Source organism: Gorilla gorilla, chromosome 17 (assembly GCF_029281585.2).
Source record: "Gorilla gorilla gorilla isolate KB3781 chromosome 17, NHGRI_mGorGor1-v2.1_pri, whole genome shotgun sequence".
Classification (NCBI taxonomy): Eukaryota; Metazoa; Chordata; class Mammalia; order Primates; family Hominidae; genus Gorilla; species Gorilla gorilla.
This window is the reverse complement of record NC_073241.2, coordinates 53,246,432-53,265,904: the sequence shown is the minus strand read 5'-3', so window position 1 is coordinate 53,265,904 and position 19,473 is coordinate 53,246,432. Positions and strand designations below refer to the sequence as shown.

Below are 19,473 nucleotides of genomic sequence, written 5' to 3'. Positions count from 1 at the left end.
AAATAAAAAAGTTAGCAAAACATTTATTTTATAAACTCTTATTTAGAACATTAGAAACACTGAGCATTAAAGGGATTTCCTTTTTTGTAAGAAACTTATCAAGAGGATTTTGAGCAGGGCGTGCCCTCTTCTTGTAAGATAATGTATGATGTAAAGTACGCATCTCTGTCATACTTTGAACTGTGACACTCCTTATGAAGTTTGGATTAGCTTCAGTTTAGCCTTTGTGCTTTCAATGTTGTGAGATCTTTCCAAGAGTTCTTTGAATGGGAAGTTTTTCTTGGCCAGTGTCACCTCCTCTGGGACATCTGCATCTTTTTTCTTACAACTTTCCTCCTTTATGTTTAATAAACTCCCCTTCACTAACTGCCTGTGGCTGCACATCCACAGTCCCTCAAATAGGGGCAGTGTCAACATTCCAGGTCAGCTATTCCTTCCATTTAGAATTCATCCCAATTTCAGTTCCAGTGTTACCACTTTTTTCTTTGCTGCACTTTCATCTTTGTTGGCCAAAGTCCTCTTTCAATTCTCCCTTTGAGTAAAATGTCAGTGGGTCTATCACTAGGAATGAAGGAAGCAACACAAGGACACTCTTTGCTGTCTGTGAACTGAACAACAGAGGTGCAATGACCAGTCACAGACAGACTCTGAAAGAAGTCACACGATTGGCTACTGATCATGATGTGCACCTGTTATATACATAATGATTTGTGGCCTGAAAAGCTAGTGGCTACAATTACTCAAAGCTCATACACAGTAGTAACTGAAAATTGAACTGTGTTATTGGGGAACTGGTGTTACTTAACTCTGGAAACTGGAATCTGTGCATATTAGAACCAAGTAAGGCCAGGGCTGTCTGTGCATGATTATAAACTAAGGTAAGAACCCAGAGGATTCTTACAGAATGCATAGCAAACAAATGAGGCTGGAAGACCAGAGAAAGCCTCTCCAGGAAGGGAAGGTGGAGTTGAGGTTGAAGGATAAGTAGAAATTGAGTCAGCTTGGAGGAGAGATTCAACGTGCAATGAAAACCCTGTGTCAGGAGGAAGCAAAGCAAAGTCAAGAATCTGAAAGATCATAGTAACTACAAGTCAAAGAGTAAGGAAAGAACACAGCAATGGAAGACAAGGCTACCAAATGGCATAATTGGAGAAAGCACTGGTTATTTATTTTATTTATTTATTTATTGAGACAGAGTCTCACACTGTTGCCCAGGCTAGAGTACAGTGGCGTGATCTCAGCTCACTGCAACCGCCGCCCCCCAGGTTCAAGTGATTCTCATGTCTCAGCCTCTCGAGTAGGTGGGATTACAGGCATGTGCCACCAGGCCCAGCGAATTTTTGTATTTTTAGCAGAGACAGGCTCTCGCCATGTTGGCCGGGCTGGTCTCAAACTCCTGGTCTCAAGTGATCCACTCGTCTTCACCTTCCAACGTGCTGGGAATACAAGTGTGAGCCACTGCACCCAGCCAGCATTGATCTTTTCAATGAAGGTTAATATGGATTCTAAAGCTGGTTAAAACGAAAGCCATTGCCAATTTAAAGCTATTTTACTTTTCTGTTTTTCTACAAACCACCGTATAAAAGGGGGAAATATGAGTCTATTTTATAGCATGAGCTAACTGGGATTTGTACAGCCACAACCTAGAAATAATACAACAAAATCATTTTAAAATACAGGTTGGGCATCCTAACCCACAAATCTGAAACCCAAAATGCTCCAAAATCTGAAACTTTTTGAGGGCTGGCATGCTGCCACAAGTGAAAAATTCTACACCTGATCTCATGTGACGTTCACAGTCAAAATGCAGTCAAAACTTTGTTTCATGCAGAAAATTATTTAAAATATTGTACAAAATTACCTTCAAGCTCTATGCATAAAATGTATATGAAACATAAATGAATTCTGTGTTTAGACTTGGGTCCCATTCCTAAAATATCTCATTATGTATAAGCAAATATTCCAAAATCTGAAAAAATCTGAAATCCAACACATTTCCGGTCCCAAGCATTTAGGATAAGGGATACTCAATCTTCATATGAAAAAAATGAGATAAGGCAGTGACGGTCAAGGGGCAAACCAAGCAGGCCCAAGCTATGCCAGATAAATCCTGCCACAGATTTTGGTCCTAATCCTAAAAGCAATGGGAGGCTGAATTAGTTTTCTGTGGCTGTTGTAATAAATTACCACAAACCTGGTGGCTGAAAACAAGAGAAATGTATTCTCTTACAGTTCTTTAGACCAGAAGTGTGACATCAGTGTCACTGGGCTGAAATCGAGGTATCAGCAGGGCCACACTCCCTGGGGAGGCTCTAGGGGTGAGTCCCTGCCATGCCTCTTCCATCCTCTGGTGACTGGCTGCATTCGGGCTTAGGGCCGCTGTGGCTCTAATCTTCAAGGCCAATGTCTTCAAATCTTGTCTCTTGATGTTTCCATTTCGCCGCCTTCTGCGTGTGTGTAAAATCTCTTTCTGCCTTCCTCTTATAAGGATACATGTGATTGCATTTAGGGCCCATCGAGATAATCCGGGATAATCCCCCATCTCAAGATCCTTAACTTAATCACATCTGCAAGGCACCTTTTATTCTTTTCCTTACAAGGTAGCACTGAGAGATTCTAGGGATTAGGAAGTAGATACCTTTTGGAGGACCATTTTTTAACCCACCACAGAGGCTGCAAAAGAGATTTTAGTGGCGAGGCATGCAATCAAGACATTAATGTTGGAGAGATCACTCTGGTGGAGGTAAAGGAAGGGCAGGGAGGATATAAGGACGCCAGCTGAGCCAGTGCAAGTGTCCAAGTGAGAGGTGAGGGTGGCCTGGACTAGGCGGTTAGTAGTAAAGATGAAGAGAAGTGGATGGATTCAACAGACACTTGATAAGCAAAATTGGCAGACAATAAAGGTAAGACAGAGGTGCCAAGAGCCTTCTAGTGTGTACAACCAGGTTTCAAGTGGTGCAGTCCACTGAGCCTGAGAGCCCCGGAAGAAGATCAGGGCTAGAAAACTGACCTGCAATCTTGCTAGGTCCACGTAATAGTGTTCAGCATAAAAACAGGGTTCTTTTGGAGGAATCAGCATACACTCTAGGGCTGGGAGCATATCTTCCACTCACAATCTTTTTCACTTGGGTTTGGTAAACCTTAATTTTCTATGTGCAAGGTGACGGTAAAAGACTTATCCTTGGAGGACAGGTGCAGTGGCTCACTCCTGTAATCCCAGCACTTTGGGAGGCCAAGGCAGCCGGATCACTTGCAGTCAGGAGTTCGAGACCAGCCTGGCCAACATGGCGAAACCCCAACTCTACTTAAAAAAAAAAAAGTAAAGAAGGTAGCCAGTTGTGGTGGCATATGCCTGTAGTCCCAGCTACTCAGGAGTCTGAGGCATGAGAATCACTTAAATGCAGGAATTGGAGGCTGCGAGGAGCCGAGATCGCACTGCCACTGCACTCCAACCTGGGCAACAGAGTAAGACCCTGTCTCAAAAACAAAAACAAAAAGCCGGGTGCAGTGGCTCATGCCTGTAATCCCAGCACTTTGGGAGGCCGAGGCAGGCAGATCACCTGAGGTCAGGAGTTCGAGACCAGGCTGGCCAACATGGCGAAACTGTCTCGGCTAAAAAATTAGCCGGGCATAGTGGTGGGTGCCTATGATCCCAGCTACTCAGGAGGCTGAGTGAGGCTGGAGAATCGCTTGAACCTGGGAGGTGGAGGTTGCAGTGTGTCTAGATCATGCCACTGCACTCTAGCCTGGTGACAGAGCGAGATTCCATCTCAAAAAAAAAAAAAAAAAAAAAGGCCTATCTTTGGGGCTGTTGAGAGAATTAGGATTAAGGATGAAATACACACGACACAGTGACACACGAACGGTGCGCACCTATGACCCACTTGACCCCCATTCACTGTCACTGTTTGTCTGTGCAGGCATTTAAGCAAAGATCAACAGACTTGTATGATTACAAGAGTGTACTACTTCTAACTGTATTCAGATTCCTCTCTAGTTTTGCTTAATTCATATTCATTTATTGCTGTCTCAACAGTCATTAAGAGTTACTGATCTGTTCTGAAAATAATTCTTCAGATTAGTCAATTTTTAAACTGTTTTTCTCAATCTATCATTAATGTGTATCAAATATCTTCCTAACTCATCAGCAATAGTTCCTTCTCTATCTTACGTCATAGAAATAAATAGGCAATTCATCTCTATTCTATGCTAATGGCACATGGAGACAGCACTGATAAGCAATTCACAAAGAGGACATCCAAACCACATTTCTCAACTAAAAAGACTTTCTAACCCATCCTTCAACAAGGACTATTTAAAAAGTAACAAAATTAATCAAGATATTTTCATTATAAACAGTATGGAGATTCCTTAAAGAACTAAAAGTAGATCTACCGTTTGATGCAACAATCTCACTACTGGGTACTCAGAGGAAAAGAAAAGAAGTCATTATATGAAAAAGACACATGTACATGCATGTTGATAGCAGCACAATTCACAACTGCAAAAATATGAAACCAGCCCAAATTTCCATCAATCAATGAATGGATAAAGAAAATGTGGTATAAATATACCATGAACTACTACTCAGCCATGAAAAGAAATGAAATAATCACATTCACAGTAACCTGGATAAAGCTGGAGACCATTATTCTAAGTGAAGTAACTCAGAAATGGAAAACCAAACATCGTCTGTTCTCACTTATGTGGGGGAGCTAAGCTATGAGGACACAAAGGCATAACAATGACACAATAGACTTTGGGGACTCAGCGGGGGAAGGGTGGGAGGCTGGTGAAGGATAAAAGACCACACATTAAGTACAGTGTACACTGCTTGGGTGATAGGTACACCAAAATCTCAGAAATCACCACTAAATAACTTATCCATGTAACCAAACACTACCTGTTCCCCCCAAACTATTGAAATTTAAAAGATATTTTCATTATTTTCTCAAAGAGCTTTAAGTTATAATATGATTCCTCTGTTATATGTGGCATAATCTACAAACTGCAGGAATGCTTTGAGGATTAAACACACACATCTGGCCACATTGGTGGCTCACGCCTGTAATCCCAGCACTTTAAGAAGCCAAGGTGGGTGGATTACCTAGGTCAGGAGTTCGAGACCAACCTGGCCAACACGGAAAAACCCCGTCTTTACTAAAAATACAAAACTTAGCCACGCGTGGTGGTACACGCCTATAATCCCAGCTACTCAGGAGGCTGAGACAAGAGAATCACTTGAACTCAGGAGGCAGAGGTTGCACTGAGCTGAGATCGCACCACTGCACTCCAGCCTGGGCAACAGAGCGAGACTCCGTCTCACAAAAACAACAACAACAACAACAACAACAACACACACATCTATTTATACAAGCAACTCAAACACTAATTAATTTTAGGCAATCATTTAAAAATATTACGTAGGGGCGCAGTGGCCCATGCCTGTAATCGCAGCACTTTGGGAGGCTGAGATGGGTGGATCACCTGAGGTCAGGAGTTCGAGACCAGCCTGATCAATATGGTGAAACCCCGTCTCTACTAAAAATACAAAAATTAGCCAGGCGTGGTGGCATGAGCCTGTAGTCCCAGCTACTCAGGAGGCTGAAACAGGAGAATTGCTTGAACCCGGGAAGCAGAGGTTGCAGTGCGCCGAGATCACACCACTGCACTCCAGCCTGGGTGACAGAGCAAGACTCCATCTCAAAAAATAATAATAAACAAATAAAAATAAAAATATTACAGACTTCTCTATTTTTCAGTTAAAAGTCATTTCAAAGGGAAGCTAGAAACATTCTTCATAATAACATTTTGTGTGAACCAGTTCTCAGTAAACAACTCTGAATGTCATAGAAAATGTCCACCTTTCACTAAGGCATCTACATTTTTCTTCAGTTTTTAGTAGAGCATAGGTCAAGAAAATTTCATTTGGGTTTATATACTATTCACAGGCTTCCTTAAGTATAAATTTCTAGACTTTAGTAGAATAGCTCTTTGATGAAGTTTTGTTTTGTTTTACAACTCAACATTCTTCCATTAGGAGAAAAGATCCCAATTTCAAGTTAGCCTCAACTACTCTCTCTTATAAGCCCAGCCCAGATCCAAAATGTCACACAAGGGCTACAGAAAAACACTCAAGTATTCTCTCCTTGTCATTTTCACGTTGGCAATTTCTCCAGAACAAGAATCTCTGAGATTCCACCACAGCAGGTCCTGACACTTTGGCTAAACTTCTAAGTAGTTTACAAGTAGTTTAGCCATTTCCCCTATACCACGGCCCTTTCCCACCTCCTTTTTTTTTCCCCCATGCTATTTCAAGAGGAGCAATTTCTAGCTCCATTTGTAATTTTGATAACTCAAAGTAATGAGTGTCTCACCAATCATCAATACAGAAATAACCAAAAATAGATTTGGATCCACGTGGTTGACAGCTGAAGCAAATGGCATTCCAGATGTAAACAAAACTCTTTTCTGTGCTACTAAATGGATGCAAACCTGGCTATAATGCGGAGAAAAGTCAGTAGCCCAATTCCTTCAACAACTGTAGGCCTGGAAAAGCAGCCCCCATGGAGCCTTGGATAGGTCAAGAGTCACATCAGGCCAGGTGCAGTGGCTCACCCTGTAATCCTAGCACTTTGGGAGGCTGAGGTGGGAGGACTGCTTGAGCTCAGGAGTTGCCTGGCCAACACAGCAAGACCTCATTTCTACTAAAAAATAAAAAAATTAAAAATTAGCCGGGTGTGGTGGCACAGGCCTGTAATCCCAGCTACTCAGGAGGCTAAGGCGGGAGGATGGTTTGAGCCCAAGAGATCAAGGCTACAGTGAGCTATGATCATGCCACGGCACTGCAGCCTGGTTGACAGAGCAAGGCCCTATCTCAAAAAAAAAAAAAAAAAAAAAAAAAAAAAAAGTCACCTCAGAGATGTGTGCAGCTGATGAATTCCAACATGCTACTTTATTTTAGGCCTAAATAAAGATGCGGGTGAGCATAATTTGCAAGACAGAAAGATATCAAGTTCTTTCTTGTTCCAGATATCAGTTGCCAACACATAACTTGAGATTTTGCAATTCACCATTTGAAATTGGGGAAGAGGGGAAGCACTCAAAGCCTTGCCAGTGACTCATTCTATTGGAAGTGATCCTAGAGGCCGTGCAGCATGAATTTTAGTTTAATCCGATTACTTTTTTTTTTTTCTTTTGAGATGGAGTCTCGCACAGTGGCGCGATCTCGGCTCACTGCAAGCTCTGCCTCCCGGGTTCAAGCGATTCTCCTGCCTCAGCTTCCTGAGTAGCTGGGACTACAGGCACCCACCACCACGCCCGGCTAATTTTTGTATTTTTAGTAGAGACGGGGTTTCACCATGTTGGCCAGGCTGGTCTCGAACTCCTGACCTCAAGTGACCCACCTGCCTCGGCCTCCCGAAGTGCTAGGATCACAGGTGTGAGGCACTGTGCCCAGCCGATTTCTTAATTGTTTCTCCTTCATTTAGCAAATTCAACTTGAATTTGAATTCAAAATGTCATTTTCCCTCTTTTTGTCCTGTCCTGTTAGAACAGTACCAAAGAGTTTCATTTGCAAGAGAGACAGAATGATATAAATATTTGCAAATCTGTTTATCTTTGATGCTTATTTTACGGAGTGATAACTTAATGAAGTACAACACAAAGAATGGCTGCTGCAGATGGAAGGAGGCAACAAAAGACAATAATCTGTGTGCTAAGAAGGCCAAAGTGGAAAGAGCAGCAAATAACACCCAGCTGTAGGCACTGGGAGTGAGGCGCACCACGCTCAGACTCGTATCTTCCTGGAAAAGCCCCACCCAAAAGGAGCGTTATGGTGCACCTGAGCATGTAAATCAGGCTGAGCTAACATGTATTATGGGATGCAACTGATGTCATGGTTGAGGGTGAGACCAGGGAAAGCTCTGCCTATCTGTGTATCAAGGTGCCCTATAACATACTGCATTATGTGGCTTTCCTTTCCCAATTACTTCTAAGTACAAGCTCAACAGAAAACCATGAAGCATCTGACCCTATTTCCTCACATTTTAGAAGCATCCCCTGCTTCTAAAGACCATGGAACTTTGAGGCAACTGTGCCCTGATTCATGGGGATTTAGCCTTTGCTTTTTAACTAAATTTTTGTTCGTTTAACTTGCACAACCTACTTAGCAAAAAACAAAAACAAAACTTGCTCACTTCCTGGGAAGCATATAGGCCAGTCCATACTTTGAGATTCAAAGTTAGGAAGAGTTGGGTGGGAACAGGACAGGAAAATAAAGTCACCTAGTGGCTGGAGAGACACAGTTCCTTTAAGCTAGATCCACGTGGAGTATGAAGAAGGGAAGAACCTCAGTAGTTCTCCATCCACATGGCAAGGGACAGAGAAACCTGAGCTGCCATACTTTTCTGGAGCTGTTTGGGCTCTAGAAGCAATGTGTGTGTGACTGGTGTTTAGGGGCAGTGGGACCCAGGAAGCCCAACACTAGGGGCTCTTTACCTCTCAAGGGACCCTACACCTGGCCTCTGTCCTGCTGCCTGCCGTCACCAACGCAACAGAGACACTCCCTTCTCCGCCTCTCTCCTTCAGCCACAGCTGTGCCACCCTGGGCAGCCTCTTCCCTTCCTACAGCCCCACTTTGTCTGCAGAAAGACCCTGCTATTGTGCTGTTCTAAGCAGGATAGGGGATTCAGCCACAGAGACCAAATCTGGTCCTAAACCCTCCCACCCCAAGCTCAGTGCCTCTCAATGGAGACATTTTAGAAACCTGTTGGGCCGTTCTGGGGTGACATGACAACTGTAGTGGAATGGGACCAACGACCCAAGGCATCCTGCAATGTATGAGATCATCCAGCACACTGTCTCATGTCCCGCAAAACTTTTGAACATTTTCTGGAAGTTCACATGGATGAAAAACTGTTTATTTAGTTCTAGAATCTACCTCCATTTATGTAGAAACACAAAATATTCCTTACACTGCTTAAATACACAGTTTATCAAGATTTGTTTACAATTATGGAAAACCATGTCACCAACAGCAACACTGCTTGTGGCATCTGAGTTGCCAACAAACCGCAGCTAAGCCAGTTTGCATTTGTATATCACCTGCCAATATTTAATACGGATGCTGAAAGCTCCTTTTAATATATTTAAAGCCAAATAAATTATTGAAGGTACATGAAATCCTGGATACAAATACATTTCATTAGTACATTTATTTCATTTCTGCCACCCAATATTCTTAAGGATACGTAGCATACTGAAACTTCTGTCATGAAAATGACATGTCAAAATTATTTTATTTTGGAGGCCGGGCACAGTGGCTCATGATTGTAATCCCAGCACTTTTAGAGGCCGAGACGGTCAGATCAGTTGAGGCCAGGAGTTCAAGACCAGCCTAGCTAACATGGCAGAACCCCATCTCTACCAAAAATACAAAAATTAGCCAGGTGTGGCGGCACGCACCTGTAGACCCAGTTAAGTAGGAGGCTGAGGCACGAGAATCGCTTGAACCCAGGAGTTGGAGGTTGCAGCGAGCTGAGATCATGCCACTGCACTCCAGCCTGGGAGACACAGTGAGACTGTCAAAACAAACAAACAAAAACAAACAAACAAAAAACAACTATTTATTTTGGGTTTGAATCTTGTTTTTCAACCCTACTCTGAAACTGTCCTCAGGAGTCGGTTGCCACTCAACTATCCTACAAATATTTTTTCAATTCATCGTCTAATCCTGGACACCTATTAAAGGCAATGGTCTCTAAAGTTGTTGGTGTGCAGAGGGATTTAACGATGGGAGATATGTTTTCTGAGACACTCTGTCAGCACACATCCTATGTCTTAACACAGGAAATTAATACCATCCTGACAAAGAAGGCCTGGTTCACTGCAAAAATGTCACACTTCTTATTAAAACCACTTCAACAGCCAGTATTTTGCCTTGGCAGGTTAGGGTTATTTCCCTCCTTCCCTTAACATTTATGGGTAAATTTGGTCTGTTACTTCCTTCATTTTAAAGCATACCTGCTCTTTTCTCTCCTCCTCTGCAGCGCCTTCTCACCTTCTCCTAAATCCAAATTTCTTCATTACGCAAGGGTGCAATCATCTAACTACTTCATTTTATCATTGGATAAAGGCGTGCGAAGCATTTACACTTTAAAAATATATGTAGGCCGGGCGCGGTGGCTCATGCCTGTAATCCCAGCACTTTGGGAGGCTGAGGTGGGCAGATCATGAGGTCAGAAGTTCAAGACCAGCCTGACCAATATAGCGAAACCCCGCCTCTACTAAAAGTACAAAAATTAGCCGGGCGTGGTGGTACACACCTGTAGTCCCAGCTACTCGGGAGGCTGAGGCAGGAGAATTGCTTGAACCTGGGAGGTGGAGGTTGCAGTGAGCCAAGATCGGCCATTGCACTCCAACCTAGGAGGCAAAGTGAGACTCCATCTCAAAAAAAAAAAAATATATATATATGTGTGTGTATATATATGTATATATGTATATATATATGTGTATATATATGTGTATATATGTATATATATATGTGTATATATATGTGTATATATGTATATATATGTGTGTATATATATGTATATATGTATATATATGTAATTTTATTTGGGTATTCTATTGATTTTTAGACATTGTATGCATGAGTAGGTTATTTCATCTATCAATTTCATTTCAGGATCATAAAAGGGAAATTACAAAATATTTGTTAGCAAAAGGGGGCAGTCGGTGTGACAGAGTCGAGAGTCACTGCTCTAGCAAGCTTCCCCTCCTAGCCACCAGGTTCTCCCAGAGACCAGTTCTTCCTGAAACGCAGGATCTGGCTTTTGGAGTCTGGCAGTTACATTTCTACTTTCTCATGCCAGGCAGGCAAATCACATCAGAGCATTATCATAGCACCACCCCCTAGGGGTACCCCAGAGCCCTGCAAGGGATCAGATGGGAGAAGCACAAGTCCCACCAGTTGGGCTGGCCTCCTTGTCACTGCACACAACACTGAGTAGAGAACAGCTCACAGAGCAGCCATCCTGAGTTACAACGCCCAGGCCAGGTGCAGCTGACACCTGTGACCTCTTTGGAAGCAGGAGACTGAGTGTCATTAGGGCCCAGCTTTCCTTGTGATGGCACTGTTGAGACCTGCATGTGGCTCAGCAGCGGCTTTGCTTCCCATCGCCCTTACTCAGCACAGGGCAGCCTGGACGTTCCAAGGCAAAGGCAGCGACGGGGCCAGGCAGGAGCTCTGGCAACTGGTTATGAGAAGCAGAACATCAATATTAGGGCCTGTCTGAAGCACCTCAAATTGGGTCAAGAGACACACCCATGCCATCAGAATGGGAGGGAGTGATGAGGAACAAGGCTTTCAGAGCTCCTACAGGGCAGCCGCCTCCTGGGCTGCACTTGCTCACTGCAAATAAAGGGGAGCTGCTATGCCTTTAACAACTTGGACCCCACATAACTCCAGCAACCTCAGGAAGGCCAGGAACATCTGGAGAGGATGTCCAGGTATTACCCAACTCTAGCATCTCAGCCCTCTCATGCAGACAGGCAGACGTGTAAACAATTTTGATGCAACACAAGTGCCGGATAAAGGTAAGGATGGGATGCCGCAGGAGTGCAGAGGAGTCATACAACCTTTTTCTAAAAATCTGAGCTGTATCTGGAAGAGCAAGATATACCTGGCTGGATGATGTAAAATATTCCAGCACAACTAGCATGGAAGGGACAAGAGCAGCAGGACAGGAAGCAGACAGGGCCACATCACAGGACATCAGAGGCCAGGCCAGGAGGCTGGGCTTTATCCTACACAAGACTGGGAGCCACAAAGCTTCTAAAGCTTGGGGTGACATCTCCCCTAAAGACAGATCTCTCTGGGGGTTTGATGGATAGCTTCTGGGTGTCAGAGTGCAATCTGCATATTGCTGAAGGAACTTGCCCCAAAATGGCTTTGACAGGACACATGTGAATCCTTTTACTGTAGAAGTTCTGTAAGAGACGTAGATAGCACATGGTCACACCCAGACTCTGGAGCCAGGCAGCCCAGTTTCAACCCCAGCACTCCCCACTACTGCTGCGAGACCCGAGTTGGGCCACTTCACATCCCAGGGCTCTTCCTCCTCCCTCTGTCTAAGGGAGATAATAAAGGCACTCCTCACAGAGCTGGCAGGGGAATTAAACAAGGAGAAAAGTTCAGGCAAGGCTGGGGCTGTGGGCTGGCTCAATGCCAGCCCACAAAGCGAAAGATGTGAGCCTTTAAAAGAACGTGTTCTCTAAGTCACATATGTAGTCATCCCTCAGTATTCATGGGGGATTGGTTCCAGGACCCCCGGCGGATACCAAATTCTGTGGATGCTCAAATCCCTGATAGAAAATGGCACAGTATTTGCGTATCACCTACACACATCCTCCCATATACCTGAAATCATTATGTGTTTACATTTATCATTATGTGTTTACATTGATGTACACAACAAAAAAAACTCACCTAAGCCAGTGAGTTCACAGATGTTACAGCTTTGGACAAGACTAAGTGTTAAAGTGACTCTGTTTGAGGTAGATTTGAATAAAGGTATGAAGTAATGCCTCCTTGAAGGAAAGACCTGCCTCTCACCTTTGTCCTGTTCATGGCAGAAACTCTGTGAACACAGACTTTTTAAAGAGATGAACTTCCTGACTCTCTAGGGGCTTTCTCTGTAATAACTGAGTTTTCCTGTAAGAAAGGAGTAACTACCTTAGATATATGTAGGCATATTTCTTGTGTTCTGAAATTATTGAGCAAGAAGGAAGAGATGGAGAAAGCAACCTCAGCTAGGGAAAAGGGTGGTGCAAACCACCAACCATCTTTACATAAGAAAAGGCCCAGCTTGGCAGGAGAATCCCTTGAACCCAGGAGGCGGAGGTTGCAGTGAGCCAAGATCGTGCCATTGCACTCTAGCCTGGGCAATGGAGCAAGACTCTGTCTCGAAAAAAAAAAAAAAAAAAAAGAAGGAAAGAAAAAAAGCAAAACCCCAGCTCAATCATCAAATCCACTTCAAGGAGGCATGACTTTCTCTTCCTACACAGCAAATGCATGAATAATTTTATATAAAAACATGTATTCACAGTCACTTGTTTAGAAACTGGAATGCATTTTCCCCAGGTTAGCCCACAAAGGCTATTCAACCCCCAAACGGACCCACGTTACAGAATGAGCAGCAGCCTCGTGAATTTAGGGTGTTGGGAGGAGAGGACGTGCTGAAAGAGGTGCTGTGTAGGACAGGGACCAGTTCTTCCCTACCCCACCTGACTCCTTTCACAGGGTAGAGCTAGCACTAGGCAGTTTTGAAGTAGATCAATTCATCTTTGCCACACAGCCATCTACTTTTCTGTACTTTTCTGATACTCTCTCTTCTCCCTGAGTCCTTCGTAGCCTCTTCCAGTCCCACTGCTGCTGCTGGGTAAATAGGAGGATTACCTGGCAAAGGAGACCAGGTGCAAAAATGGTATTTCAGGAACTAAAACAGGCTGTGTGAAAGGTCTAGGCTCCTGAAATACCACGTTTGGGGATCTACAAGTGGTTTCGTGTAACTAGAATAGAAAGTGCTTCCATGTTTCAATATTACTTCTCTCTCCCTTTTAAAAAAAAATCCTCATCAAAACTTTATTTCACTCAATATAGCTTCTTTCAACTAAATTAGGGGAAAAAAGGTAATCTCACTCAATCGGTTAACACAATACAGTCAGCCCTCAGTATCCGCGAATTCCACAACCAGCCGCAGATCAAACATACTTGGAAAAAAAGGTTGCATTAGTACTAGATATGCAGACTTTTTCCCTTGTCACTATTCCCTAACCAACACAGTATAACAACTATCTACATAGCACTTACATGATATTAGGTATTATAAGTTACTAGATGATTTCAGGTATATGGGAGGATGTGTGTAGGTGATACGCAAATACTGCGCCACTTTCTATCAGGGATTTGAGCATCCACAGATTTTGGTATCTGCCGGGGGTCCTGGAACCAATCCCCCATGAATACTGAGGGATAACTACATATGTGACTTAGAGAACACATTCTTTTAAAGGCTCACATCTTTCGCATTGTGTATTTGTACAAGTGTTTCTTGTACACTTGTACACACTTACAGAGACTTACACTATAGCACAGGTATTTTTTTCCTGATAATTTCCTCCAAACTCTCCTATTATTCTACAGGCAGCGGCATTTTAAAAGGACTCTCAAGCCAAATGAATCTTTAATGAATATTTAATTAGGACCTTTTCAGACAGTGTAATAGTTGGGGGAAAAAAGATGCCTTTTTCCAACACACCACTGAGTTGAAGAGGATGGAAAAAGTCAACAGATGAGTTTCCTGTCTTTCCCGCCAGTTCCCTTAAACCATTTCTGCTTTTCATTTCTTCTCCTTTTCTTACATCTCTGCATCTGTGGACTCTCCTATCGTCTCCAGGAGCAAGGCAGAGACACATTCTTGTCTGTGAGCAGATGAATTGTCTAGAAAACATGGACAGCCTGCAAGTCCTTCCAGTCCTCCCAAGAATCTGACATGGTTTTAGGCAGAGAAGAGGCTCAGAGGCCTGCTGACTCAACATCTCTTACAAGCGCCTTTGAGTTTTTCCAGGAAGCGCTGAGGTTTTCTCAGAAGTCAAAAAACTTTTTCTGTAAAAGGCCAGAGAGTAGATATTTTAGGCTTTGCATGCCATATGGTCTCTGACACTACTCATTTCTGCAGGTGTAGTGCACAAGCAACCACAGACCACACATAACCAAATGAGCATGGCTGTGTCTCAAAACTTTATTTACAAAAACTGGTGTCAGGCTAGAATTGGTCCACGGGCCATAGTTTACCAACTCCTGGATTATATGGAACCATCTATATGATAACACTGGCTCTGCAATCAACATGCTCACAAAATGAGGCCACAGATCCTATGGCTTTCTCATATGGCTTTGTCACATGCGCCAAAAACTGTGTTAAACAATTTAGGGTCCATACATTCCTTTTATGCACACTCACATTACTTACCATACATTTTTCTTGCTTTTTAATACATTTTTGCCATTTTATAGTTTAAAATGGAAAAGGAAGTGTCACAATTCATAGCAACTATGTACCAATAAACATTCATAGTAACGATACATGTTTCCTATTTTAGTTGACCATGAGTAAGTAGGACTCTTTAAAATATCTACAGCCAGAAACTGGTAGTAGCCCTGGCAGAGGTAAAAACTGCAGAAGTCTTAGGATCAAAAAGAATGCCAAGAGTTAAAGCAGGAGATGGGCTGGTAACCTCAAGAGGGGAGGAGGGAGGCTCAGCATCAGGGCAGCAGAAATAAGAACTGCGAAGCTCATTGGGGTCAGAAGCTCCAAACGTCTCACGCTCCTCAGGCCTCCATGTGCTTCATTACTGCCAGTCCTGTTAAAAAGTAATATGTCAAGCCATAAACAGAAAAAAGGTGGTGACATCAGGATCCTGAAGTCCCAAGGAGCCAACAGGGAATTATGGCTGTGACAGCCACGCTGTGGACAATGGCCATGGTGAAAAGTGAGTTGACGAGACACCCAGTAGCAAAGTAAACCTGAGGAAAGAACCGACCATGGGAAACACGGACTGACCAGTGGTAGGAAGAAAATAAGTGTAGAACAAGCCATCCAGTGCAACGGCCTAGCAATACTTGTGAGCCTGCAGTTCTGACCACTCTTTTCCCAATGTCGTTTCATGTCTCCACGTGGGTTTTTCCGCTGTTTCCTCTCCTAGGTTTCTGTTTAAACCTCACCACCTCTCACATTCTCCTTTTCTCCTTGCCCCGCCCCTCCCAACTCCTCATTCAACTGATTCTCTTCTACCCCATCATAATGCTCAGGCATCATTTCCTCCACAAAACTGTCCTTCAGGCTGGGTTAGACGCTGCTTCTCTTTTCTTCCACAGGCTCCAGGGGACCATGCGTATGTCTCCCAGCCTCCCTATCACCATCAGCTTTACCTACACCTACACTGCAGCACCGAAATATCTAGCACATGTCTTTGGCACCTAACCCACAGCCTGTCTTATGTGCCTGAGCAACTAAAGGTCTGAGTGCACGTCACATATGCAAACAGTGAGTGAGGAAGGGAATGAGTGTGTGTGTGTGGAGGGGGAGCGACTGCTGCTAGACTAGAGCACTGGGCACTAAGACCAAGATCAGGAACTTGACCTCAGGTGGTCAAGATCACGAACTTACAAACACATGGACTTGGGTTCAAAGCAGAAGCGCCCTCCAGCAGGACAAATCTATCCTAACCTTTGGGAAAACACCTCAAAGTGCATAATGGTGGCTCAGCAACACCAAAGGGCAGTTTGTTGCTACATTATTACTATACTTCCAATAGAAAGGCAGCTACAGTTTCAAATCCCAACCAGGGAGCTGTCCTATATTCCAAAAGAAGGCTTCTAACTGTGCATATATTTCTAATTCCTATATGCATAATATCTGAATTATACAATCCAGACCTGCCACGAATTCAAGAGTGGCCTTCAGGATAATCTGTTTCTACAAAGTAACCATTTCTCATCAGGCAGCTGTTGATAAACTTTCACCATTCTAGTAAGGTGGCATGAGAAAATGACCTTCTTGCTTTAATAAAAAATATTGTTACACTAGATACAAAATATGTTTCTACTGTTAAATTGTAACAATAAGACTCTGGAAGGTTTACTAGTAGAGGAAGGGTGTCCCCCTGTGATAAACAATCATTAAAAAAGGAGACAGAGAGGGTAATTTGCCTATCCCTGTTATGTAGATAAAATGAGCCAGGGGGGTGATCCTCAAACATTTATCAAGTCACTGCTGAGCCTTCAGCAGGCCACTTAACTTTGGAACAGAAAGGGAAGTTTCCCAATGCATAACAGAATCTTAAATCCTTCATATGTAATACGTAAGATGAACTTTAAATAGAAAAGCTACCTGCACACAGGACATTGTGTCTTGTACTCGAACTATGCAGTCAAGAAGAAAACACAATACTAGCGGGGAAGGCACCACATACAGAAGCTAGCTAGAGTTTATTGAGTGCTTACACTTAGTCGGGGCCATGGATTATTTCTTTTCATTCTAACCACCACACGATAATGTGGGTAGTCTTATTGTTACTCCTATTTTATAGATAAGGAAGCAAATTTTGAGAAACCAAATTCAGCAGCCACAAAATGGCAAAAGACTGGAACCCAGGTTGCAGGACTCTGGTCCATGATCACACCTGTATGCAACTGTGCTTTCCAAAACATACATCAGAAGCACCTTTTGAGAGGTGGGAAGAACGCAATGATTGTTCACACCACACACAAATCAGATGGAGCCAAGGAAAGCTGATAGGATGATACCATCTCTGTCTACCTGTCTTTTTCCCTCCCACCATCTCTAAAAAAGGCTTTTTAACATTGCTGGAAAATAAGGTCTCAGAGCAGATGACAAATTATCATAAATTTAGTGAGGGAAGCAGAATGGTAAAATGAAAAGAGTCCTTGATTTAGAACTATAGTGTTTGTGTCCTGGCCCACAGTAAAAACTAAGTCTCATGTCCCTCGTTACAAAACTGTCATGATAAGATACACCTCACTCTTTTGTTGTCATGAGAATAGTGAGAATATATAAGGGAATGTGTCTAGCACTGTGCTTGGCAGAAAAGAGGTACTACAGTTTTCCCTGCCTTATCTTCAGTTCCCATTTCAAAATACAAGCAGACAGCACCTAGCTATACAAGGTAAATATTCCCTGGACACCTCCAACGCACTCACCCACAGAGAAGTATCTTTGAAGGGGCATCTCTCTGCTGTTGCTGTGAGAGAGTTTTCCAACCACTCATATACTGCCTTCTATTAACAGTGCATAAAATTTTTTAGATAATGCAAAAATTTCATGCTTTCAATATAAAGGTAGTATTTTTGCCTACTAAAGAAGGGTTTAAAAAGACCATTAAAATAAATATCACAGGAGACTTCAAAGCAAGAAGTACTTAAACATGCAAGTACCTAAATCATCAACTAAAAAGGGTAAATTTGACTCTACAACTATCTCCATCCTTCTCTCATACGACACAAACTGGTAGTCTAAAAAAGGAATCATAGCACGGTATAGGAAATATTCATACCTTTTTTCCTGAGGGCTTCTTAAAAACTACAAAAGAGAAATTGTGTGACAAGTAAACCTTTTAAATCCCCCATCAACAGCCTTTGATGAAACTCCATCTTGAAACCAGACCTGTATGCTTTAAAAATGAAATGTTCTAAGTAAAGCGAAGTTGTTTTTACTTTCAGACCAAAGGGGGAAAAAAATCACCGATTTAAAAGTAAAAGGGCTTTAGTGAAAAGTTCACAGTTGTGAGATACTTGCTTTGCCATTAAGAAGGTGGAAGCTCTGCTGGGTAGAAACCACCATTCTCTGAGGTCTGAGACTTTAGGCATTCTCATTCTTACAGACTCTGTCTCCCGGTCACAGTTGTACATTGGTCCTCTCATTCCAACCGAACTACAGGGTCTCCATAGTGTGAAGCATGTGGCCCTTAAACGTGTTGGGGAAAGCTGCTAATCAACATCCTTAAGGCTCGTCAACAATCAGACGGCAAATCACAAACTTGCTTCCTCACCCCGAGAACAAACACTCCAGGTCCCCAACGAAATGAAGGTTCCTTCCACTCCCACAGGAAAACTACCAGGTTTCAGTTCTTTCGCTTTATTTTTTAAAAGACAAATAAAAAATTAACTGAACACACGTGTTTTCCTACCATTCTCATACTTTTTAAAAATCCCTCCATTTTCTTCCTTCCTTTATTTACGTTGGAAAAATTCTTAATAAATAACGCCTGCTTGAAAGACATCAGGAACTCATTTTGAGGACTGAGTTTGTAGAAGACAAGGCAGAGAGATGAGTGGGCAGAGTTGAGCTGAAATTTTTAAATTCCTGCACGGCAAAGCAATTGTGCGTATCTGTTTTCAAACAATAAAAGCGTCTGGAATTGCACAATGTTGCAGAGCCATGCGAGGCGCGACGAGCAGGCAGCTGGAGGGCTCCGTGTCACAAAGGCTGCCGGGGCAGCACGCGAGCCAGAGTCACGACAAGCCCGGGTCCCAGGCTCGCTGCTGCCTCAAATCTCATCCGGTCCCAAAGCCAGCTGCCCTGCGGAGAGGAGCCTACTGGCACCGGGCACGTCTCTGGGAGGGCGAGGCTGGGAGAAAGTGAGAGGGGGACTGCGGGCGCGCGGGGCCGGCGCGCGGCGGGTCCCGGGAGGGAAAGGACAACGGAGCCGGGGGTAGGGGGTGGACGAGGAGATGTGGCAGAGGCGCATTCCCTCTGGCTGATCTTGCCAGGGAGGAGACCTGGGGACCGGAATCGGTGACCGACAGGAGGGGGAGGGGGCTCCCGGGGGCCGCAGGTCGAGGTGCGTGAGCCGGCCACGAGGTGCGCGCGGCAGGGTTGGGGAATCGGG

General features: G+C 43.6%; 1 protein-coding gene across 1 annotated transcript in view; it reads right to left on the bottom strand.

The window, feature by feature from the left end:
• Positions 1-19,473, bottom strand: part of TTC39C (tetratricopeptide repeat domain 39C) — a 121,718-nt gene that overhangs the window by 101,693 nt on the left and 552 nt on the right. The gene's annotated exons all lie outside the window — the stretch shown is intronic.